The 24,425-nt window shown below is 46.2% G+C and overlaps 2 long non-coding RNA genes across 2 annotated transcripts; both read left to right on the top strand.

Moving 5' to 3' along the window:
* The first annotated feature begins 2,334 nt into the window (after positions 1-2,334).
* On the top strand, positions 2,335-5,350 carry LOC131570299 (uncharacterized). Its single transcript, XR_009275865.1, has 4 exons — positions 2,335-2,407; positions 3,032-3,095; positions 3,793-3,868; positions 4,636-5,350. It is a non-coding gene; the product is annotated as an uncharacterized LOC131570299 (long non-coding RNA).
* Positions 5,351-20,411: 15,061 nt separating this feature from the next.
* On the top strand, positions 20,412-23,427 carry LOC131570297 (uncharacterized). Its single transcript, XR_009275864.1, has 4 exons — positions 20,412-20,484; positions 21,109-21,172; positions 21,870-21,945; positions 22,713-23,427. It is a non-coding gene; the product is annotated as an uncharacterized LOC131570297 (long non-coding RNA).
* Positions 23,428-24,425: the final 998 nt, after the last annotated feature.

Here is a 24,425-nt window from a genome sequence, read left to right as displayed (position 1 = left end):
AAATTTATAAATAAATCGCTAAATATAAATACAAAATCGATCATACATCAGTAAACATTTTAAATATAAATTTGAAAAATGTTTTTTTAAAAAATTTAAATACAGTTGAGATGAAAGGGGGTTTTATTTGCCATGTATGGGGTAGAGGCAGGGGTTTTATTTTGAGTACTGTGAGTGTTACAGAAGTAAAAATCCTAACAGAAATATATACTTACTATGTAAAAATATGTATAAACATATAAAAATAAATTGAAGTTTTAGGGATATATGCAATATGGAATAGAAATGTATTCATAAAAACAAATGTATAAATGGACAGTGTACATCAATATACATTGTAAATAGAAATGTGAATATTAATATGAAAAAAAATTTTTTTTAAATATTTAATTTTTTTTTTTAAGAAATTGTTGAGGTTTTGTTTTGTTTTGTTCTATTAGATTAGAGGCAGAAGTTTTTTTTTCCTCTTCCCGGTTGTTTTGGGGCATTTATTTCAGAGCAGTTTTCGGCGGGGGTCGCCCCTGTTCTTTTTTGCCGCCTTCGCTGCCCGCAGCCCCGAGGCGCGCTGCGCCCCCGGCTGGGGCGGGCGGCAGTGCTGCCGCCTTGTGGGCAGAGCGCGGTACTGCAGCCCTGCGCCGAGAGGCCGCCACCTTGGGAGTGGCGCGTCGCGGGTGTCGCGGACTTTTAATTGACCTTCTCAACAGGGCGGCGAAAAGGGCGGGGAAGTGGAGGACCGGGGTGGGTGTCACTGGACTGCCTGCATGGAATACCGACCCCGGCGCGGCCCCGGTGGTATTTTCTGTGACGTTTCAAGTGTACCCGACACATGCTGTGGTCTCAGCGGCGCCGCGGGCGGGCGTATTTCGGTGGGTTTGTGACAGGCATGTGGCTAAACGCCTCGCTGTGCCGGGGTCCTCTGACAGCCGCTTTCCCGCCCTGAGGGAGCCGAGCCGGGCCGAATTGTTCCGAAGAGCCGAAGAGCCGAGTGTGGGCGAAAACAGCCGAGTTTCCCCGAAGAGCCGAGTGTAGCCGACAACAGCCGAGTTTCACCGAAGAGCCGAGTGTGGCCGAAAATAGCCGAGATTCACCGAAGAGCCGAGCGTGGCCGAAAATAGCCGAGTTTCACCGAAGAGCCGAGTGTGGCCGAACACAGCCGACTTGAGACGAAGAGCCGAGTGTGGCCGAACACAGCCGACTTGAGACGAAGAGCCGAGTGTGGCCGAACACAGCCGACTTGAGACGAAGAGCCGAGTGTAGCTGAACACAGCCGACTTGAGACGAAGAGCCGATGATAGCCGAGTGTAACCGATAGCCGACTGTAGCCGACATTGGCCGCATTTAGACAAAGAGCCGAATATGACCGACTTTAGCCCAACCGGGCCGAGTTCAGCCGAAGAGCCGGAAAAGCCGAATTTAGACGAAAAGCCGAACCGAAACGATTTTAGACCTAAGCCGAACCAAGCCTAATTTAGCCGAGTTTATTTAAACAGAACCGAACGACGCCGCAGCACTCTGCCTGCAGAGCGCCGGTGCAGACGGCAGGGGGCGGTGTATAAAGCGAGTATAAAATATCAACTGTATATAAGAAGGAATAAAAAGCTCTGTGTCATGTGCAGCAGTAGAAAATTTCAGGCTCCCAGGGAATAAATAGTTTTCTTTCAATCATTATAGTTTTGGGGTTTTTTTTACTCCCAGGTAGCCTGAAAGTTACTACTGCTGCTTTTTGATTCTAAAGCTAGGAAGGAAAACCAAGATTACAAATACAAGAAAAAGAAAGGGAAAGGGAAAGGGAAGGGGAAAAAAAGGAAAGGAAAGGAAAGAAAGCAGGAGAGCAGAAGGGAAGGGAAGGGAAGGGAAGGGAAAGGGGTGAAAAACAGCGTTAAAAAAAGAAAAAGAGTTGGAGGGGAAAAGAGAGGGCATTCGGGAGGAGCGGTCCTGCCTCAGGTCCTTCCCCGCCCTGGGGCGAAGGACCCGTTTGATGCCCGGGAGGGACTGCAGCTCCCGGTGGCGGGGGACGGAGCCGTGGCTGTCAGCTCGAGACTACAACTCCCGGCAGGCCCTGCTGCCGGCGCGGCGTGTGACGCAACGGCTATCGCGGCACATGAGTGGCTACCAGCCCGAGACTCCAACTCCCGGCAGGCCCTGCTGCCGGCGCGACGTGTGCCGCAACGGCCGACGCTGCCCGGCATTTTTCTCTAAATCGGCAGTAAATACAGCTGAGTAAAATTAGCTTGGTTTTCTTCCTTCTTTTTTAACTGAATTGTTTTTATTAAAAATACTATTTGAATATGTAGAAAAAGTGGGGATGTCCTGTACTATATCCTAGCTTTTCTTGTTTATAGGGTGCTCAGAAAACATGCGTCCCTTAGAGTCCCTCAGAAAGGTTCTCAGTGCGATCTGTACCAAGGTATGTATTTACTAATAAGTGATCCCTTTAGATATTTGCCTGTGTACCTTTTCCTGTAATTCAGAGCTTGCGTTCTGTGGGTTTTATGATAAACCTGTAAAATATGTAAGAATGCTTTTGCAAGTCTGAATCGTTGAAGGCAGCAGTAAGTGGATTTAGAGCCTGTTCTTGACCAGACAACGGGAAAAAGTGTGACTTTGATGCTGAACTTGTTTTTTTCATTTTTCATTTGACTTGTCTGGAATGATTTAGGAATAGAGAGAGCTAGAAAAAGAGAGAAATAGAATTGGTTATTGAGCACTCCTCAAATGCTCACCACGATTCAGTGTAGAGCCGAAGTGAAGGGTGATGGAACAGAGCTCTGTGCTTTAGAAGGAAATAAATTTAAACCTGACCTCCGCACAGAGTCTCACTAACTTCTTTTGTTTTAAAATACAAAATATGATTAGGAAGTGTTGGAAGTTAGTGTTTTGGGAAAGAAACGGCAGTTCCACAGAACATTCCATTTAACAGAGGCTCTAGGAAGGATTCATGTTTTAACTGCTGTCACTGCAATCAGTTGGTGGTTCAGCCTTGAAATGTGCACTTGCCCTTCTATAAAGCACTGTTTTGTTTGCCTTTCAGTGCTATGAGTCTTGATAAATTGGAGAAGAGCCCAAGAGAAATTTTTCATCCCTTGATATAAAAGGTAGGAAGTGACTTTTTTTGGTTTGGTTCTTTTTCTTTATTATTTCCTGGAAATAAAAGTAATTAAGTATAGGTACTACTGGTTTGTTTCTTCCAGTAGCAGATGATAACAATAGCAGTAGTAATAGTAAAAATAATAATAGAAATAATAATAATAGCAATGTAATACTACCTAAACTGTCTTTATCCATTGAACTGGCCATTTCAAATCAAAACTTCTAAACACAAATCAAACCATCATCCTCGTAGAATCTTTCACAGCAGTGGGCTATAGATCCTGGTTTTGTTGACAGGATTTATTGGTTCTGGAAGAGCAAGAGGGAAGTACAAGCCTAACTACTTCTAGCTCACAGACCCATCCAGTGAATACTGCTTTGTGTTTTGGTGGGCTTGTGATGACTTTGAAATCAATTGCTCATTCCAGTAAAAAAAATTAATGTTTTTTTGAACCTGACAGCAGAAATAACTTTAGGCACCAACTTAATAATAACAGATCACCAATTTAAGTTCATAATTTTATGCTGTACTATCAAAGTTTAAAGGTAAATTTTTACTTATTAGGAGATGGTATAAAGTGTATGTTCCAATGTGTTGGATGTATGCAAAGGTACATACGTACCCGAAAGTCCTTAGAGGAAACAAATTTTTACGTCTGCTGTTTGATTGTTTATCATACAATATTTGGTTTTATTTCCCAGGGATCGGTGAATTTTAACTTTGGAGTCCTCTGTGCTAAGGATGCTCAGCCTACAGATGATGAAATGTTCAGTAATGGTGAGTTTTTCACCTTCTCTTTAATTGCTATGCTGATCTGAATAAGAAAAAAACAAAAGCAAGAGAAAAAAAAAGGATGGTTTATTATTTTTTACGCTGTTATGTTTGTTTCCTCAGTATTTGCTGCAGCTCTGCGAACCCAAGCTTTGGGTTCCTTCTGTCCCACTGGGAGTTGCCCAGTTTGGTTGCATCTGGTGAAATTCACCCTGAGACCTTACAGAGCTAGCTCAAACTACGTGAGAGCCATTTGCAGTTCTCTCCAGACACCTGGAGAATGGGTGATGTTTCTGAGGGTCTGGCAAGTATACTTGTATCAAAACTCAGTCTGTGAAATTTCTGGGGAAAACCCTTCTGTGTCCTGAAGGGTTCAAACTCTGGTGAGGATCCAGTTATCAGGTGCTCACCTGGATGGTTCCAGCTCTTAAAGTGAACACTTGTACTCTTACCCTGTAGTTTACATCTATTGTATTTTTGTTATTTTGCAAGATTTTACGGCTTTGCAAAATATTGTGCGTTTCACTCTTTGGAACCTCTCAGATGGTTCTTTGGTGCAGCACCACCTCATGGGACACTTGGCTGCCGTCCTGAAGGGGTTGGTCGCTAGAATTGTAAATCCTGGAGAGTTTGTAAGTCTTCTGTCCCCAGGGAGGTACCATGCTTTGTTTACTTTTGTTCTGTTTGTTAGGCGCTGCTTCTCATTGGAAGTATGAATTTCAAACTACCCTGTTCTTATTTTAACTGTTTTCCTGGTTCTCTCCCTACGGCAGGGAAAGACTCTCGTATCCTTGTCGTCGGGCTCGGTGCTGTCCAAGAAGATGCAGAGACTAAAAAAATCATAAGAAGCAAAATATGACTGCAGGGAAAACAAGCTGGAGAGAACAAAAGGTGATATTGTTATCCTTACCCTGTATTAGAAACATCCGCTGTGCTTTGATGCTGGCAGCTGCCAGGGGCTTGTTAGCTCTTTGTAGGCAGGTGTAGGTGTTCACTTGTAGGTTTTTTCTCTGGACAAGTCAATTCAAACTTTGCTAAGCTTATATTTGCAAATTACTCTCTAGCACAGTCCAGCATGACATTTTTGAATGTTGTAAAAATACCATGTTACTTGGAAATTGCTAATGATGAGAAGCTTTAGGGAAAAATAAGATGTCAGGGTTGGGAGATGTGAGAAGAATTTTGAGGGGATGTTAGACTGAAATAAAGCACACTTGAAGCTGGACTGGCACGCTGGCAGATCCCCTATTAAACAGTAGCGCTGAGATTAGCCTGGGGGTTGCCCATTGTTTCTGTAGAAATAAATGTTTTCTGGTCTTCAGAGGTAAGCTGCTTTGAAAAGCTGGAAGGCACAGCATAGTGACAATCCGTGTGCTTCGCATTAAAAATAGATTTCAGAAGGGTCCTAGGCTTTTGTCTTTTCCTAGAAGTCGATGTAATCCTATTGAGGAGTTTTTAATTCTGTGCTGCCATGTCATCGATCAGGGCCCTGTCGTACTAATCATCATACAGATGCAAAACAAAAAATCAGACCCTGTCCCGACCACTTAGAGCCCAGAACACGATTTCCTCAGGCTGCCATTTGTGTGCCATCGGTACTCACCATGGAAGCGAGCTGGGGATTGTTGCACCCGTTGGGAACAAACCGCTTCTCGTCACACAGAAATGGAATTGGGACGACGCCTCAGCCAGCCTCTCTCTCCTGAATCTGCAGCAGAGCAGTTCCAGTCCATGCGGGCAATCCAGTTCCTGACGATCTGAGCGCACGGAGCAGCGCTCAGCTGCTGTGGGGGGCTCAGGGAGGGCAGAGTGTGCATTGTCATCTTCCTGAACCTACAGACGCGAATCAAAGTGAGAAGCCACAGGGTGGAAATCAGTCGCATATATGCTAAATAAAACTTGCAGGTTTTTTTTAAGAATTGTTTTTGCTTGTTCTTTGTTGTGCTTCTGTGCTTAGAAAACCTCCCTTTACAATCAGTTCAATTCATCAATTGAACCTTTGTTTGCAGACTCTCACTGAGCAGAATTTGTTGCAGACTCAGTGCACGCTGTGCAGGCCTCCCGGGAGTGTGAGGAGCTCATGTGTGCTACTTTTTGCTTTAGGACGCTCTGAGGTATTTATTCCTTTTGGGATACATGATGAGAATTCCCAAGAGAGGTAGTTATAAGGTATGACATCGGGAAAAAGCCTGTGTGGTTGGAATGTTGTTGCTGTCAAAAGTTAATTTTTTCTTAGCCAGTAGTTAGCTTTTTGCTTTATTTTTGTGGTATCAATATTTTATTGTTTAAAAAATTCCTTCAAAATAACTTCAGTGGTCGCCCACCAGTACCTTGTTCAGATTTGCCTATTTGCTTGTAGCTGAAATGTTCACATCTTGTTTATCATTCTATTTAAGAAACTGCTGCCCAGCCAACTAATAACTGAATATCCATCTGTCTAGGACACGGGGAGAGGATTTAGGTAATGTCTTTATTTCCAGAAAAAAGTTCCAGTGTAGTTTCTAAATAGAGGAGAAGGGGGTGAAGACTCGGGGCTCTGAGGCCGTTGGGGCACCCCAAGGTCCCCAGGAGAGGGGGCCCCACTGCGGTGCAGGAGCAGGTGTGTTCTCATGTAATATTGAACAAATTATAAATATAAATATGAAAATTATAAACATGAAAATATTTTTAAAATACTTAAATAAAGCGGGTTTTCTTTATTGGTCAATAGGCAGTGTTTTGATTGTAAAAATTATAAATGCAAATAATATAAAGGTAGAAATCTAAGTTTAGAAATATATAATAAATACATACAGATAAATATAAAAATTTAAAATATCAGAAAAAATTAGTTGTAGCAGTAGATATTATACATAATTTAAATAATAATTTAAATCTATTTTAAAATTTTATATATATAATATATCATTATTAATGTAATACATCCAAAGAAACGATAAATTAAAATATGAATGTATAATTATACAAAGTATAAATAAAAAATATTTCAGTATCCTTTAAAAGAAGGGGTTTTTTATTTATTTGGTTAGAGACGGGGTTTTTATTTGGAATAATGGAAGTATTATAGAAGTATAAAATTAAATATAGAAATATACAGTCAATATAGAAAGATATTTGTAAAAACACGAGCGAACGACGCCTCCTTCGGCCGAACCAAGGCGAGACCGGCGGAACCTGACGGCCTCGAGCGAACCGAGGCCAGGCTTGCGAGGCTGCCTGAACGGAGCCGAGCTCAGCCGAACCAAGCCCGCTGCTCTCGTGCGCGCTAATTAGCGCGAGTGCGGTCACTGCCCAATGAGCTCCTGTGCCACGCCGCGCTCCCGATCGTGTCCGTGCGATGGCCGGGCCGCCCGCGGGACGCGGCAGCAGGAGAGCCCCGAGCCGGGCGAGTTTAACGTGAGGCGGCGCCGCTTGCCCCCCGTCAGGGAGCCGAGCCGAGGCGAGCTCAGCCGAACGCGGAGAGAGCGGCTCCGAGTTGGGCCGAAGCGAGCCGAGCCGCGCCGAGGGCAGAGAGCGGCTCCGAGTTCGGCCGAAGAGAGCCGAGGCGCGCCGAGCGCAGAGAGCGGCTCCGAGTTCGGCCGAAGAGAGCCGAGGCGCGCCGGGCGCAGAGAGCGGCTCCGAGTTCGGCCGAGGCGAGCCGGGCCGCGCAGAGAGTGGCTCCGAGTTCGGCCGAAGCGAGCCGAGCCGCGCCGAGCGCAGAGAGCGGCTCCGAGTTCGGCCGAAGCGAGCCGAGCCGCGCCGGGCGCACTGATCGGCTCCGAGTTCGGCCGAAGCGAGCCGAGCCGCGCCGGGCGCAGAGAGCGGCTCCGAGTTCGGCCGAAGCGAGCCGAGGCGCGCCGAGCGCACTGATCGGCTCCGAGTTCGGCCGAAGCGAGCCGAGCCGCGCCGGGCGCACTGATCGGCTCCGAGTTCGGCCGAAGCGAGCCGAGCCGCGCCGGGCGCAGAGAGCGGCTCCGAGTTCGGCCGAAGCGAGCCGAGCCGCGCCGGGCGCACAGAGAGCGGCTCCGAGTTCGGCCGAAGCGAGCCGAGGCGCGCCGGGCGCACAGAGAGGCTCCGAGTTCGGCCGAAGAGCGCCGAGGCGCGCCGAGCGCAGAGAGCGGCTCCGAGTTCGGCCGAAGCGAGCCGAGCCGCGCCGGGCGCACTGATCGGCTCCGAGTTCGGCCGAAGCGAGCCGAGCCGCGCCGGGCGCACTGATCGGCTCCGAGTTCGGCCGAAGCGAGCCGAGCCGCGCCGAGCGCAGAGAGCGGCTCCGAGTTCGGCCGAAGCGAGGCGATCCGTGCCGAAGGGTCGAGTCCAGCCGAATGCAGATGACAATGGCCGAGTTTAGCCGTTTACAGCCGCATTTAGCCGAGCAGCTGTGAGCCTTGCACGCTTGAGGTGAGCGTGCATCGTTGCCGGCCTGGGATTGAGTGAAATGCACTAAGGAAACCAGCTCTGGGGAGGGAGGCAGGGAAATCCTCTCTTAACGTTTACCAATTCGTCCGTCAAACTCATCACGGCAGGACAGAGTGAAGACTGAAAGTGTAAGAAGATGTGGAGGGAAACAGAGAATCTGGCAGGAGCATCGAACGCACAAGTGCACGAATTTTGCTTTTTGCTTGGATGTAAACTCAGAAGTTGTAAGGAATTTGGGAAGGAGAAGGGACATTTCAGAAGGAGAAGAAGTTGTTGTTGGAGTCCTGGCAAAAGCTTTAAAAAAAAAAAAAAAGTGGTTTCTTTTTTCTTCACTATTATATTCTTTGGTGGTATATGGTGTGCTGTTTTATTTCTTGGTGTTATTAGCTCTGTGTAAATTGTTTATTGAGTCAAGCTAACTTTGCATGGGTTGTTTTGTATTTGAGGTAGGATCAATTTCAAGAGGTTTCTTTCACAGACTTCTGATAGGTATTACTGGGATTTTGGTTTTGTTTACTGTATGCATAAACATAGAGATTTGGTAGGGCCAGCTGGGCTGCTGGAGTTTTGGGTGTGAATTTATTAGATGGCTTTTGTTAAACACAGAATAATTATGTAAGGTAACAGCAAATTACCCAATTACCCAATTGATCTAGCTATGTAACCTTACCACAAAGTTTTATATCTTGCCAGTTTTCTGTTCTTCTGCTCCAAGTAGTTGTTGCAAAAAAAGAAAGCACTGTTCCTTTTCTGAAAAGTTTTCTTCTATAACAAGCCCTTTACTGCCCTTGAATGTGAGTCAGAGGAGCCAAACAGCTGCAGCTGCTCTGAGGGCTTGGTGGGATTCGCCCCCTCCCTTTTCCTGGGTGCCATGGGAACGAGAGGCGGGCACAATCAGGGGTATATTAACCCCAGCCGTGGCTGAGGGGCTTCATTCCCTCTCTGGGATGTGCTGGGTTAAGAGCTCTCCTCATTTCAGTGAAGAGGCTTTTTCAGCCCGTCTCAGCATCTTTTCAGCAGGTGTTTCTGGGCATCTAAAGCACAGAGGCTTGGAAGATTCTGTGAAGAAAACAGCATGGAATACAGGGAGTATTTAGGTTTGTGATTTTGGGTTTTGTGTTTAGGAGTGGTAAGGTGCTTTTGTAATTTTTAGTTTTGCTCTGGTTGTTTTTTTGGTTGGATTTCTTTTGGTGGAATTTTTGGTTTTTTTTGGTTTTCATTTTGGGGTTTTTAGTTGGTTTTTGTGGGGGTTTTGGATTTTTTGATGTTTTCTGTGGTTTTTTTGTTTCTGTGGGGAGTTAGGTGTTTTGGGATTTATTGTTTGTGTGGGTTTTGTTTGTTTGGTTTTTTTTCTTTGTTTGTTTTTGGGATTGGTTTTGTTGGGTTTTTTTTTGTTTTGTTTTTTTTTTTAATTGAGGAGTGCAACTCCCTGAAATTCCAAGCTGTGTCAAGCACAACATTTTATTCAGCAGATTGATCATGTCACAAGAGGGATCCGCCCAAGGTCCAAGATGATGTTTGAGATTGAGGCTTCAGGTGAGTTGAGGATTGTGACTGGGAGAGGGAGGGTGAGCAGTTAGGAGTTCTTGTGAGGGAGTTTGCAGGCAGCAGGGTGAGAAAGGGTCTTTATTTGTTTATTTGAGGCCTCCCCCACACAAGGCTTCTCAGAAGCCTAGCAGAGGCATTCCCATGTCTTACAGCACACAAGGTCATCCACTGCACTCAGGGGAATGCCATTTAACTTTGCCTTTCTCCAACCCAGGTGCCACTCCTAATGAAGGCCTTGGAATCATGATGAAGCTGGAGCCTGAAGGAGCCAGGCACACTCAGGAGAGGGCAAGTAGCTGCCTTGGTGGGATTTGGCCCACATAACTCTGGACTCATACTTTGGTTTTGGTTTTCTTTATTGTAGCTCACCGAGAGGCTCACAGGCCATCACGAGGCCCTCCGAGGCAGACTCATTTCAGGTGCAACGTGGATTCCCATCACCGATCATCCAAAAGATAAGTCGAGGGCCTTGGCCTGGAGATGAGAGAATAGTGGGTTGGGAGTTCTTGGGGCAGATTTGAAAATTGGCAGCCGGAAAAGCAATCTTCTCCAAGGGCCTCTTAGGACAGCTAAAGGGAGAGGCTCTCCTTTTGATGGCAGCTTTCAGGCGGGCAGTGCAGAACAGCTCCGGTCTGTGTTGTGTTGTCCAGTGTTCTGTGTTCCCTAGTGTGTCTTTGGGGTCCCTTTTGCCTTCTCCCCTCGAGACCCTCACCACAAGCATGATGTGTCGTGTTTCATGTCCCCCCTGTTTGCCACTTTCTGTGTCACGGGTGTGTGCACACATTTGTGCCGGAGCTGTTCTGCCCTGCCGCATGGCCTGCTGCAGTAGGAGAAACCGTGGGGCGTTGGAATTTGTAATGCTGGCTGTACTTGGGCTCTAGATGCTATTCCTAGATTGACATAAGGTGTTTGCACCTTTTGAGTTATCCTGGTGGTGTTTGGCATATGTTGTAACTTTCTTTCAGGTGCAGACGCATTCCATGTGTGGCAGGGGGTCAGAGTTAGGAGGTGTCGGGCCTTCTTAGGAGTGCGGTGAGTAGCTGAGTGGTGGGGTTTTGGCCGATGCGGTGCCAAGATCAGGGACTGATGTTTGGTTCTCTTTACTCTAGCTGTCTCAGAGACACCAGCCCAGTGCCAGCAGGACCTTCCCAGCTGACGAGGTGGCCTTTCTTTGCACCTGACAGGGACCAGCATCCCCAGATGTCTGAGAGATAAGTAGAGGGCTGTGACCCACAGAGGGGATGAAAGCAGGGTGCTGGTTTGGGAATTCCTGGGAGGGGGTTTTGAGTCCAGTTTTGGGGGAGGGGGGTGTGGTGTGTTCATGAAGTGGCCCCTTAGGCCCCATAAAAGCCAAGTCTCACTTTTGATTGCAGTGCCGAGGTGTGCAGCAGGGCAGAGCAGTCCCGGTGTGTCTCGTGTCACTTCTCTATTGTGCATTATGTGTTGTTTGCGTATGCCATATCTTTCACTTAGGGGGGCCTGTGAGAAACCCTGGCATCATTGTTAGCCTCTGTGATCTCTGCACTCCTTGGCCTGGCACCCGGGCCACAGAGCTTTTGACTCGCGAGCTCAGACAGGCATCAGACTCTCTTCTCTCTTTGGAAGCATCCAATCAGATGTCTTTTCAGGTCTTGTTCTGAGCTGTATGGACAGCTGTGCCCCACCTGGATCCATTATGGTGGATTAGGACTTGTAATATTACGAGGTTAGGTAGAGGATTTTGACTGTAGGATTCCTAGGCATCCGTCTTTGCTGTTCTTGGAATTAATCATTCAGTAATCATCTTCTTCCTTCAGAGTTCTCTGAGCCTCATCAGCTCACCATCGGTCTCAGCTCACTCATCTCCTTTTGCATTCTCTCAGTCCTTGCAGCCATTTTCCTTGCCAAGAAATTTCTGTTCCTGTCTTGTGCCTATTGTTTGTCACGTCCTGTCCTGTGTCACGGGTGTCTGCACACTTTTGGGATGGGGCTGCTCTGCCGTGCTGCACAGCCTGGTGCGATAGGAGAAGTCTTGGAGACTTGGAGTTTGTAATGTGGGGTGTAGTTGGACTCTAGATGGGATCTGTGGATGGGCACAGGGCATCTGGAGCTCATCAGTTATCCTACAAGAGTGTGACTCTTGTCCTAACTTTTTTTTCAGATTCAGATGGATTAAATGTGTGCCAGAGGGCCCCATCCCGGGTGAGGGGATTGCCCCGAGCCGGTGAGGCCCCATTTGTCTCTGCAGCAGAAGTGTGTATGGTGAGTGTGTTACAGCTCTGTTCTTTGTCTTTCTTTTCAGGATGTCAATCTGGATGCCAGCAGTCAAGGTGAGCAGTGGACAGAACTGGCTGTTATTGCTCAGCTCTCAAGCACAACAATTTTTCAGCAGATTCATCGTGTCACAAGAGGGATCTGCCCAGTGTCAAGGATGATGTTTGAGATTGAGGCTTCAGGTGAGTTGAGGATGGTGACTGGGAGAGGGAGGGTGATCAGGTATCCAGTTTAGGAGTTCTTAGGAGGGGGTTTGCAAGCAGCAGGGTGAGAAAGGGTGTTTATTTGAGGGCACCCCACACAAGGCTGAGAAGCCTAGCAGAGGCATTGCCATGTCTTAGAGCACACAAGGTGATCCACTGCACTCAGAAGAATGCCATTTAACTTTGTCTTTCTGTAACCCAGGTGCCACTCCTAATGAAGGCCACAGCCTTGGAAGCAGGATGAAGCTGGAGCCTGAAGGAGCCAGGCACACTCAGGAGAGAGCAAGTAGCTGCCTTGGTGGGATTTGGCCCACATAACTCTGGACTCATACTTTGGTTTTGGTTTTCTTGATTGCAGCTGACCGAGAGGCTCACAGGCCATCACAGAGCCCTCCAAGGCAGACTCATTTCAGGTGCAGCGTGGATTCCCCTCACCGATCATCTAAAAGATAAGTCGGGGGCCGCGGTCTGGAGATGAGACGATGGGAGAGTATCAGGTTGGCAGTTCTTTGGCCAGATTTAAAAATTGGCAGTGGGGAAAGCAATCTTCTCCAAAGGCCTCTTAGGACAGCTAAAGGGAGAGGCTCTACTTTTGATGGCAGCTTTCAGGCAGGCAGTGCAGAACAGCTCCAGTCTGTATCCTGTTGTCCGGTGTGCTGTGTTCCCTAGTGTGTCTTTGGGGTCCCTTTTGCCTTCTCCCCTCGAGACCCTCACCACAAGCATGATGTGTCGTGTTTCATGTCCCCCTGTTTGTCACTTTCTGTGTCACGGGTGTGTGCACAGATTTGTGCCAGAGCTGTTCTTCCCTGCCGCATGGCCTGCTGCAATAAGACGAACCATAGGGAGGGGGAATTTGTAATGTTGGCTGTACTTGGGCTCTAGATGCTATTCCTAGATTGACATAAGGTGTTTGCAGCTTGTGAGTAACCCTGGTGGTGTTTGACATATGTTCTAACTTTCTTTCAGGTGCAGATGCATTCCACGTGTGGCAGAGGGTCAGGGTTAGGAGGTGCCGGGCCTTCTTAGGAGCGCGGTGAGTAGCAGAGCGGTGGGGTTTTGGCCAATGCGGTGCCAAGATCAGGTACTGATGTTTGGTTCTCTTTACTCTAGCTGTCTCAGAGACACCAGCCCGGTGCCAGCAGGACCTTCCCGTTTGACAAGGTGAGCTTTCTTTGCACCCGAGACCCGCATCCCCAGCTGTATGAGAGATAAGTAGAGGGCTACGACCCACAGTGGGGATGAAGTCATGGTGCTGTTTCGGGAAATACTGGGTGGAGTTTTTGATTCAGCTTTGGAGGTGGGGGATGTTCATGAGGTGGCCCCTTAGGCCTCATAAAAGCAAAGTCTCACTTTTGATCACAGTGTTGAGGTGTGCAGGGCAGAGCAGTCCCGGTGTGTCTCGTGTCACTTGTCTGTTGTGCATTATGTGTTGTTTGTGTATCCCATGTCTTTTACCTTTGGAGGGCCCTGTCAGTACCCCTGGCATCATTGTTAGCATCTCTGATCTCTGCATTCCCTGGCCTGGCACCCAGGCCATATATGAGTTTCTGATACCTGTCTGAGCTCCCCAGTCAAAAGTTACCTCTTTGGAAGCATCCAGTCAGATTTCTTGTCAGGTCTAGTTCTGAGCTGTATGGACAGCTATGCCCCACCTGGATCCATTGTGGTGGATTAGGACTTGTAATAATATGAGGTTAGGTACAGCATTCTGACAGTAGGATTCCTAGGCATCCATCTTTGCTGTTCTTGGAATTAATCATTCAGTTATCATCTTCGTCCCCCAGGGTTTTCTGAGCCTCATCAGCTCACCATCGGTCTCAGCTCACTCATCTCCTTTTGCATTCTCTCAGTCCTTGCAGCCATTTTCCTTGCCAAGAGATTTCTTTTCCTGTTGTGTCCCCTGTTGTTGTCTGTCCTGTCTGTCCTGTGTCACGGGTGTCTGCACACATTTGGGATGGGGCTGCTCTGCCGTGCTGCACAGCCTGGTGCGATAGGAGAAGTCTTGGAGACTTGGAATGTGTAATGTGGGGTGTAGTTGGACACTAGATGGGATCTGTGGATGGGCACAGGGCATCTGGAGCTCATCAGTTATCCTACAAGAGTGTGACTCTTGTCCTAACTTTTTTTTCAGATTCAGATGGATTAAATGTGTGCCAGAGGGCCCCATCCCGGGTGAGGGGATTGCCCCGAGCAGGTGAGGCCCCATTTGTCTCTGCAGCAGAAGTGTGTATGGTGAGTGTGTTACAGCTCTGTTCTTTGTCTTTCTTTTCAGGAAGTCAATCTGGATGCCAGCAGTCAAGGTGAGCAGTGGAGAGAATTGGCTGTTATTGCTCAGCTCTCAAGCACAACAATTTTTCAGCAGATTCATCGTGTCACAAGAGGGATTTGCCCAGTGTCAAGGATGATGTTTGAGATTGAGGCTTCAGGTGAGTTGAGGATGGTGCCTGGGCGAGGGAGGGTGATCAGGTATCCAGTTTAGGATTTCTTGGGAGCGGGTTTGCAAGCAGCAGGGTGAGAAAGGGTGTTTATTTGAGGGCCCCCCCACACAAAGCTGTTCAGAAGCCTAGCAGAGGCATTCCCATGGCTTACAGCATACAAGGTGATCCACTGCACTCAGAGGAATGCCATTTAAGTTTGTCTTTCTGTAACCCAGGTGCCACTCCTAATGAAGGCCACAGCCTTGGAATCAGGATGAAGCTGGAGCCTGAAGGAGCCAGGCACACTCAGGAGAGGGCAAGTAGCTGACTTGCAGGGATTTGGCCCACGTAACTCTGGACTCATACTTTGGTTTTGGTTTTCTTTATTGCAGCTGACCGAGAGGCTCACAGGCCGTCACAGAGCCCTCCAAGGCAGACTCATTTCAGGTGCAGCGTGGATTCCCCTCACCGATCATCCAAAAGATAAGTCGGGGGCCACGGTCTGGAGATGGCGGAGTAGCAGATTGGGAGTTCTTGGGACAGATTCAAAAATGAGCAGAGGGGAAAGCAATCTTCTCCAAGGGCCTCTTAGGACAGCTAAAGGGAGAGGCTCTACTTTTGATGGCAGCTTTCAGGCGGGCAGTGCAGAACAGCTCCGATCTGTGTCCTGTTGTCCGGTGTGCCGTGCTCCCTGGTGTGTCTTTGGGGTCCCTTTTGCCTTTTCCCCTCGAGGCCCTCACCACAAGCATGATGTGTCGTGTTTCATGTCCCCCCTGTTTGTCACTTTCTGTGTCACGGGTGTGTGCACACATTTTTTGCCGGAGCTGTTCTGCCCTGCCGCATGGCCTGCTGCAATAGGACGAGCCTTGGGGAGTTGAAATTTGTAATGTGGGCTGTACTTGGGCTCTAGATGTTGTTCCTAGATTGACATATGGTGTTTGCAGCTTGTGAGTTATCCTGGTGATGTTTGACATGTGTTCTAACTTTCTTTCAGGTGCAGACGCATTCCACGTGTGGCAGAGGGTCAGGGTCAGGAGGTGCCGGGCCTTCTTAGGAGCGCGGTGAGTAGCAGAGTGGTGGGGTTTTGGCCGATGCGGTGCCAAGATCAGGCACTGATGTTTGGTTCTCTTTAATCTAGCTGTCTGAGAGACACCAGCCCGGTGCCAGCAGGACCTTCCCATCTGATGAGGTGGCCTTTCTTTGCACCTGACAGGGACCAGCATCCCCAGCTGTATGAGAGATAAGTAGAGGGCCGTGACCCACAGAGGGGCTGAAAGCACGGTGCTGGTTTGGGGATTACAGGGAGGGGGTTTTGAGTCCAGTTTGGAGGTGGGGGGGTGTTAATGAAGTGGCCCCTTAGGCCCCATAGAAGCCAAGTCTCACTTTTGATCACAGTGCTGAGGTGTGCAGCAGGGCAGACCAGTCCCGGTGTGTCTCGTGTCACTTGTCTGTTGTGAATTGTGTGTTGTTTGTGTATCCCATGTCTTTTACCTTAGGGGTGCCTGTCATTAATCTTGGCATCCTTGTTAGCATCTGTGATCTCTGCATTCCCTGGCCTGGCACCCAGGCCACAGAACTTTTGACTGGGGAGCTCAGACAGGCGTCAGACTCTGTTCTGTCTTTGGAAGCATCGCATCTGATGTCTTGTCAGGTCTTGGTCTGGGCTGTATGGACAGCTATGCCCCCACCTGGATCCATTTTGGTGGATTAGGACTTGGCGTAATATGAGGTTAGGTAGAGGATTCTGACCGTAGGATTCCTAGGCATCCATCTTTGCAGTTCTTAGAAGAAATCATTCCGTTATCATCTTCTTCCTTCGGGGTTCTCTGAGCCTCATCAGCTCACCATCAGTTTGAACTCGGTCATCTCCTTTTGCATTCTCTCAGTCCTTGCAGCCATTTTCCTTGCCTAGAATTTTCTGTCTGTGTTGTGTCCCCGTTGTCTGTCCTGTCCTGTCCATCCTGTGTCACGGCTCTCAGCACACATTTGTGCCCGAGCTGCTCTGCCCTGCCGCATAGCCTGGTGCAATAGGAGAGGGCCCGGGGATTTGTAATGTGCAGTGTGGGGTGTAGTTGGACTCTAGATGGGATTTGTAGATGGACACAGGATATCTGGAGCTCTTCAGTTATCATTGAACCGTCTGACTGTTGTCCTAACTTTTTTTTCAGATGCACCTCCTCAGATGACTGCAGTAGTTGTGTAGGTTCCTTCTTCTGAAAGGGAATAGGGCGCAAGAATTCATCTTCCAGAGAATTTTTGCAAGTCCTGGCTTGTATTGTATCTGCCTATGGTGGCTTATGTTCTATGTACCTATACATCTGTCTTCTATTGGATTTTGGGTAGAAAATTTATCAGTCCAGAGAGGAGACAAGTCCTAGCTGTCAGATAGCCACTCGTTGACCCTTCCTGTCGTCTCACAGGTCCCCGAGGCTGCTGATTTCCCCAGGATCTGCCATTTTACCTCAAGGAGCGGCAGCCAGAAGATGTGTCACAGCACGTTCTTCAGCATCTCGAGTAAGGGCCGCAGTGAGCATTTAAGTGGAAAGATTGTGTGAGCGTGTGTGAGAGCACGTGGCTGTGTCTGTCTGTGTCTGCTCGTTTCTGCGTGTGTGAGTGCATGCTGACTGGATTTAACCTTGTGTGTGTGACTTTTGCTTTCCAGGTTTTGCGACTCCTTGTTAAATTTAGAATAAAAAATCCCCAGCCGGGTTGTATTGCATGAACTGACATGATATGTACCGATTTTGGCTTAAAACCCAGAAAACCAGACGAAGATGAGCAGGAAAAAACCAGAAAAAAACCACATGATGGACAAGAAAAAAACCCAGAAAAAGCCCAGGATGGGCAAGAAAGCAACGAGAAAAAAACCCCAGAAAATAATCCCAGATGGGCAAGAAAAAAACGTAGAAAAACCCCAGAAAATCACCCAAGATGGGCAAGAAAAAAACCCAGAAAAAAACCCAAAAAAAAAACTCTGAGATGGGCAAGAAGAAAACCAGAAAAAAGTCTGAAGATGGGCAAGAAAAAACCCAGAAAAAACCCCAAGATGGACAAGAAATAACCCAGAAAAAAATTCGAAGAAGGGCAAGAAAAGACCCAGAAAACACCCAGAAAAAAATCGCAACCCAAGTATAAATATAGAAATGTTTGTCAAGTATATGCAAATATATAAAGAAATGTTAAATTATTTGAAATATAAAATAACATAAATATAACATTTATACAGTATTACTTGTGTTATGGATCATATTGATTTTTATTTATTTCCTATAATACACTACAATATTTATATCAATTTTACATCTATCATATCTATCATTTGTTATATGTTATACCAGATTGATATACTCTAGGTTTTTTTAAGTAGTTTAAAATAAAGGGGATTTTTTTTTTTATTTGGCAAAAGCAGGTGTTTTAGTATAAACATTATAAATACAAATAATATAAAGGTAGAAATCTAAGAATAGAAATAGATCATAAATAGCTGAAGGTTAATATAAAAATTAAAAATGTAAGGAAAAATAAGTTGTAGCAGTAGATATGGTACATAATTAGGAAAATAATTTATCTCCTATTTGAATAGGATACATGTTATACATAATGATTAATATAATACTTAAGTATAAACTGCAAATATAAATGTGAATATAGTCATGAGCGCTATAAATATAAAAATATTTCAATGTAGTTTAAAAGAATAGAGCTTTTTTGTATTTATTTAGTTAGGATGGGATTTGTATTTTAAATAGTGAAAGCATGATAGAAATGTAATTTTAGACATAGAAATATGCAATCAATGTGGAAAGATATTTATAAAAGCACAAAATATAAGTAAATATAAATAATAGAAATAGAATAATGTTATATAAATTACATGCTACATCAATGTCCACTATAGCTATGCATGTGAATATAAATACGAAAAATGGAAATAAAAAATTTATTTAAACATGGCTTTAAAGCAAGGGGCCTTGTTTGATTCTGGTGGGGTAAGAGGCAGGTTTTTGGCATTTATTTCAGAGCAGTTTTTGGCGGGGGTCGCCCCTGTTCTTTTTTGCCACCTTGCCTGCCCGCAGCCCCGAGGCGCGCTGCGCCCCCGGCTGGGGCGGGCGGCAGTGCTGCCGCCTTGTGGGCAGAGCGCGGTACTGCAGCCCTGCGCCGAGAGGCCGCCACCTTGGGAGTGGCGCGTCGCGGATGTCGCGGACTTTTGGTTGACCTTCTCAACAGGGCGGCGAAAAGGGCGGGGAAGTGGAGGACCGGGGTGGGTGTCACTGGACTGCCTGCATGGAATACTGACCCCGGCGCGGCCCCGGTGGTATTTTCTGTGACGTTTCAAGTGTACCCGACACATGCTGTGGTCTCAGCGGCGCCGCGGGCGGGCGTATTTCGGTGGGTTTGTGACAGGCATGTGGCTAAACGCCTCGCTGTGCCGGGGTCCTCTGACAGCCGCTTTCCCGCCCTGAGGGAGCCGAGCCGGGCCGAATTGTTCCGAAGAGCCGAAGAGCCGAGTGTGGGCGAAAACAGCCGAGTTTCCCCGAAGAGCCGAGTGTAGCCGAAAATAGCCGAGTTTCACCGAAGAGCCGAGTGTGGCCGAAAACAGCCGAGTTTCACCGAAGAGCCGAGTGTGGCCGAACACAGCCGACTTGAGACGAAGAGCCGAGTGTAGCTGAACACAGCCGACTTGAGACGAAGAGCCGATGATAGCCGAGTGTAACCGATAGCCGACTGTAGCCGACATTGGCCGCATTTAGACAAAGAGCCGAATATGACCGACTTTAGCCCAACCGGGCCGAGTTCAGCCGAAGAGCCGGAAAAGCCGAATTTAGACGAAAAGCCGAACCGAAACGATTTTAGACCTAAGCCGAACCAAGCCTAATTTAGCCGAGTTTATTTAAACAGAACCGAACGACGCCGCAGCACTCTGCCTGCAGAGCGCCGGTGCAGACGGCAGGGGGCGGTGTATAAAGCGAGTATAAAATATCAACTGTATATAAGAAGGAATAAAAAGCTCTGTGTCATGTGCAGCAGTAGAAAATTTCAGGCTCCCAGGGAATAAATAGTTTTCTTTCAATCATTATAGTTTTGGGGTTTTTTTTACTCCCAGGTAGCCTGAAAGTTACTACTGCTGCTTTTTGATTCTAAAGCTAGGAAGGAAAACCAAGATTACAAATACAAGAAAAAGAAAGGGAAAGGGAAAGGGAAGGGGAAAAAAAGGAAAGGAAAGGAAAGAAAGCAGGAGAGCAGAAGGGAAGGGAAGGGAAAGGGGTGAAAAACAGCGTTAAAAAAAGAAAAAGAGTTGGAGGGGAAAAGAGAGGGCATTCGGGAGGAGCGGTCCTGCCTCAGGTCCTTCCCCGCCCTGGGGCGAAGGACCCGTTTGATGCCCGGGAGGGACTGCAGCTCCCGGTGGCGGGGGACGGAGCCGTGGCTGTCAGCCCGAGACTACAACTCCCGGCAGGCCCTGCTGCCGGCGCGGCGTGTGACGCAACGGCTATCGCGGCACATGAGTGGCTACCAGCCCGAGACTCCAACTCCCGGCAGGCCCTGCTGCCGGCGCGACGTGTGCCGCAACGGCCGACGCTGCCCGGGATTGTTCTCTAAATCGGCAGTAAATACAGCTGAGTAAAATTAGCTTGGTTTTCTTCCTTCTTTTTTAACTGAATTGTTTTTATTAAAAATACTATTTGAATATGTAGAAAAAGTGGGGATGTCCTGTACTATATCCTAGCTTTTCTTGTTTATAGGGTGCTCAGAAAACATGCGTCCCTTAGAGTCCCTCAGAAAGGTTCTCAGTGCGATCTGTACCAAGGTATGTATTTACTAATAAGTGATCCCTTTAGATATTTGCCTGTGTACCTTTTCCTGTAATTCAGAGCTTGCGTTCTGTGGGTTTTATGATAAACCTGTAAAATATGTAAGAATGCTTTTGCAAGTCTGAATCGTTGAAGGCAGCAGTAAGTGGATTTAGAGCCTGTTCTTGACCAGACAACGGGAAAAAGTGTGACTTTGATGCTGAACTTGTTTTTTTCATTTTTCATTTGACTTGTCTGGAATGATTTAGGAATAGAGAGAGCTAGAAAAAGAGAGAAATAGAATTGATTATGGAGCACTCCTCAAATGCTCACCACGATTCAGTGTAGAGCCGAAGTGAAGGGTGATGGAACAGAGCTCTGTGCTTTAGAAGGAAATAAATTTAAACCTGACCTCCGCACAGAGTCTCACTAACTTCTTTTGTTTTAAAATACAAAATATGATTAGGAAGTGTTGGAAGTTAGTGTTTTGGGAAAGAAACGGCAGTTCCACAGAACATTCCATTTAACAGAGGCTCTGGGAACGATTCATGTTGTAACTGCTGTCACTGCAATCAGTTGGTGGTTCAGCCTTGAAATGTGCACTTGCCCTTCTATAAAGCACTGTTTTGTTTGCCTTTCAGTGCTATGAGTCTTGATAAATTGGAGAAGAGCCCAAGAGAAATTTTTCATCCCTTGATATAAAAGGTAGGAAGTGACTTTTTTTGGTTTGGTTCTTTTTCTTTATTATTTCCTGGAAATAAAAGTAATTAAGTATAGGTACTACTGGTTTGTTTCTTCCAGTAGCAGATGATAACAATAGCAGTAGTAATAGTAAAAATAATAATAGAAATAATAATAATAGCAATGTAATACTACCTAAACTGTCTTTATCCATTGAACTGGCCATTTCAAATCAAAACTTCTAAACACAAATCAAACCATCATCCTCGTAGAATCTTTCACAGCAGTGGGCTATAGATCCTGGTTTTGTTGACAGGATTTATTGGTTCTGGAAGAGCAAGAGGGAAGTACAAGCCTAACTACTTCTAGCTCACAGACCCATCCAGTGAATACTGCTTTGTGTTTTGGTGGGCTTGTGATGACTTTGAAATCAATTGCTCATTCCAGTAAAAAAAATTAATGTTTTTTTGAACCTGACAGCAGAAATAACTTTAGGCACCAACTTAATAATAACAGATCACCAATTTAAGTTCATAATTTTATGCTGTACTATCAAAGTTTAAAGGTAAATTTTTACTTATTAGGAGATGGTATAAAGTGTATGTTCCAATGTGTTGGATGTATGCAAAGGTACATACGTACCCGAAAGTCCTTAGAGGAAACAAATTTTTACGTCTGCTGTTTGATTGTTTATCATACAATATTTGGTTTTATTTCCCAGGGATCGGTGAATTTTAACTTTGGAGTCCTCTGTGCTAAGGATGCTCAGCCTACAGATGATGAAATGTTCAGTAATGGTGAGTTTTTCACCTTCTCTTTAATTGCTATGCTGATCTGAATAAGAAAAAAACAAAAGCAAGAGAAAAAAAAAGGATGGTTTATTATTTTTTACGCTGTTATGTTTGTTTCCTCAGTATTTGCTGCAGCTCTGCGAACCCAAGCTTTGGGTTCCTTCTGTCCCACTGGGAGTTGCCCAGTTTGGTTGCATCTGGTGAAATTCACCCTGAGACCTTACAGAGCTAGCTCAAACTACGTGAGAGCCATTTGCAGTTCTCTCCAGACACCTGGAGAATGGGTGATGTTTCTGAGGGTCTGGCAAGTATACTTGTATCAAAACTCAGTCTGTGAAATTTCTGGGGAAAACCCTTCTGTGTCCTGAAGGGTTCAAACTCTGGTGAGGATCCAGTTATCAGGTGCTCACCTGGATGGTTCCAGCTCTTAAAGTGAACACTTGTACTCTTACCCTGTAGTTTACATCTATTGTATTTTTGTTATTTTGCAAGATTTTACGGCTTTGCAAAATATTGTGCGTTTCACTCTTTGGAACCTCTCAGATGGTTCTTTGGTGCAGCACCACCTCATGGGACACTTGGCTGCCGTCCTGAAGGGGTTGGTCGCTAGAATTGTAAATCCTGGAGAGTTTGTAAGTCTTCTGTCCCCAGGGAGGTACCATGCTTTGTTTACTTTTGTTCTGTTTGTTAGGCGCTGCTTCTCATTGGAAGTATGAATTTCAAACTACCCTGTTCTTATTTTAACTGTTTTCCTGGTTCTCTCCCTACGGCAGGGAAAGACTCTCGTATCCTTGTCGTCGGGCTCGGTGCTGTCCAAGAAGATGCAGAGACTAAAAAAATCATAAGAAGCAAAATATGACTGCAGGGAAAACAAGCTGGAGAGAACAAAAGGTGATATTGTTATCCTTACCCTGTATTAGAAACATCCGCTGTGCTTTGATGCTGGCAGCTGCCAGGGGCTTGTTAGCTCTTTGTAGGCAGGTGTAGGTGTTCACTTGTAGGTTTTTTCTCTGGACAAGTCAATTCAAACTTTGCTAAGCTTATATTTGCAAATTACTCTCTAGCACAGTCCAGCATGACATTTTTGAATGTTGTAAAAATACCATGTTACTTGGAAATTGCTAATGATGAGAAGCTTTAGGGAAAAATAAGATGTCAGGGTTGGGAGATGTGAGAAGAATTTTGAGGGGATGTTAGACTGAAATAAAGCACACTTGAAGCTGGACTGGCACGCTGGCAGATCCCCTATTAAACAGTAGCGCTGAGATTAGCCTGGGGGTTGCCCATTGTTTCTGTAGAAATAAATGTTTTCTGGTCTTCAGAGGTAAGCTGCTTTGAAAAGCTGGAAGGCACAGCATAGTGACAATCCGTGTGCTTCGCATTAAAAATAGATTTCAGAAGGGTCCTAGGCTTTTGTCTTTTCCTAGAAGTCGATGTAATCCTATTGAGGAGTTTTTAATTCTGTGCTGCCATGTCATCGATCAGGGCCCTGTCGTACTAATCATCATACAGATGCAAAACAAAAAATCAGACCCTGTCCCGACCACTTAGAGCCCAGAACACGATTTCCTCAGGCTGCCATTTGTGTGCCATCGGTACTCACCATGGAAGCGAGCTGGGGATTGTTGCACCCGTTGGGAACAAACCGCTTCTCGTCACACAGAAATGGAATTGGGACGACGCCTCAGCCAGCCTCTCTCTCCTGAATCTGCAGCAGAGCAGTTCCAGTCCATGCGGGCAATCCAGTTCCTGACGATCTGAGCGCACGGAGCAGCGCTCAGCTGCTGTGGGGGGCTCAGGGAGGGCAGAGTGTGCATTGTCATCTTCCTGAACCTACAGACGCGAATCAAAGTGAGAAGCCACAGGGTGGAAATCAGTCGCATATATGCTAAATAAAACTTGCAGGTTTTTTTTAAGAATTGTTTTTGCTTGTTCTTTGTTGTGCTTCTGTGCTTAGAAAACCTCCCTTTACAATCAGTTCAATTCATCAATTGAACCTTTGTTTGCAGACTCTCACTGAGCAGAATTTGTTGCAGACTCAGTGCACGCTGTGCAGGCCTCCCGGGAGTGTGAGGAGCTCATGTGTGCTACTTTTTGCTTTAGGACGCTCTGAGGTATTTATTCCTTTTGGGATACATGATGAGAATTCCCAAGAGAGGTAGTTATAAGGTATGACATCGGGAAAAAGCCTGTGTGGTTGGAATGTTGTTGCTGTCAAAAGTTAATTTTTTCTTAGCCAGTAGTTAGCTTTTTGCTTTATTTTTGTGGTATCAATATTTTATTGTTTAAAAAATTCCTTCAAAATAACTTCAGTGGTCGCCCTTGTTCAGATTTGCCTATTTGCTTGTAGCTGAAATGTTCACATCTTGTTTATCATTCTATTTAAGAAACTGCTGCCCAGCCAACTAATAACTGAATATCCATCTGTCTAGGACACGGGGAGAGGATTTAGGTAATGTCTTTATTTCCAGAAAAAAGTTCCAGTG

The sequence above is a fragment of the Ammospiza caudacuta genome, chromosome 33 (assembly GCF_027887145.1).
Source record: "Ammospiza caudacuta isolate bAmmCau1 chromosome 33, bAmmCau1.pri, whole genome shotgun sequence".
NCBI lineage: Eukaryota > Metazoa > Chordata > Aves > Passeriformes > Passerellidae > Ammospiza > Ammospiza caudacuta.
This window is presented reverse-complemented; position numbering and strand designations above follow the sequence as displayed.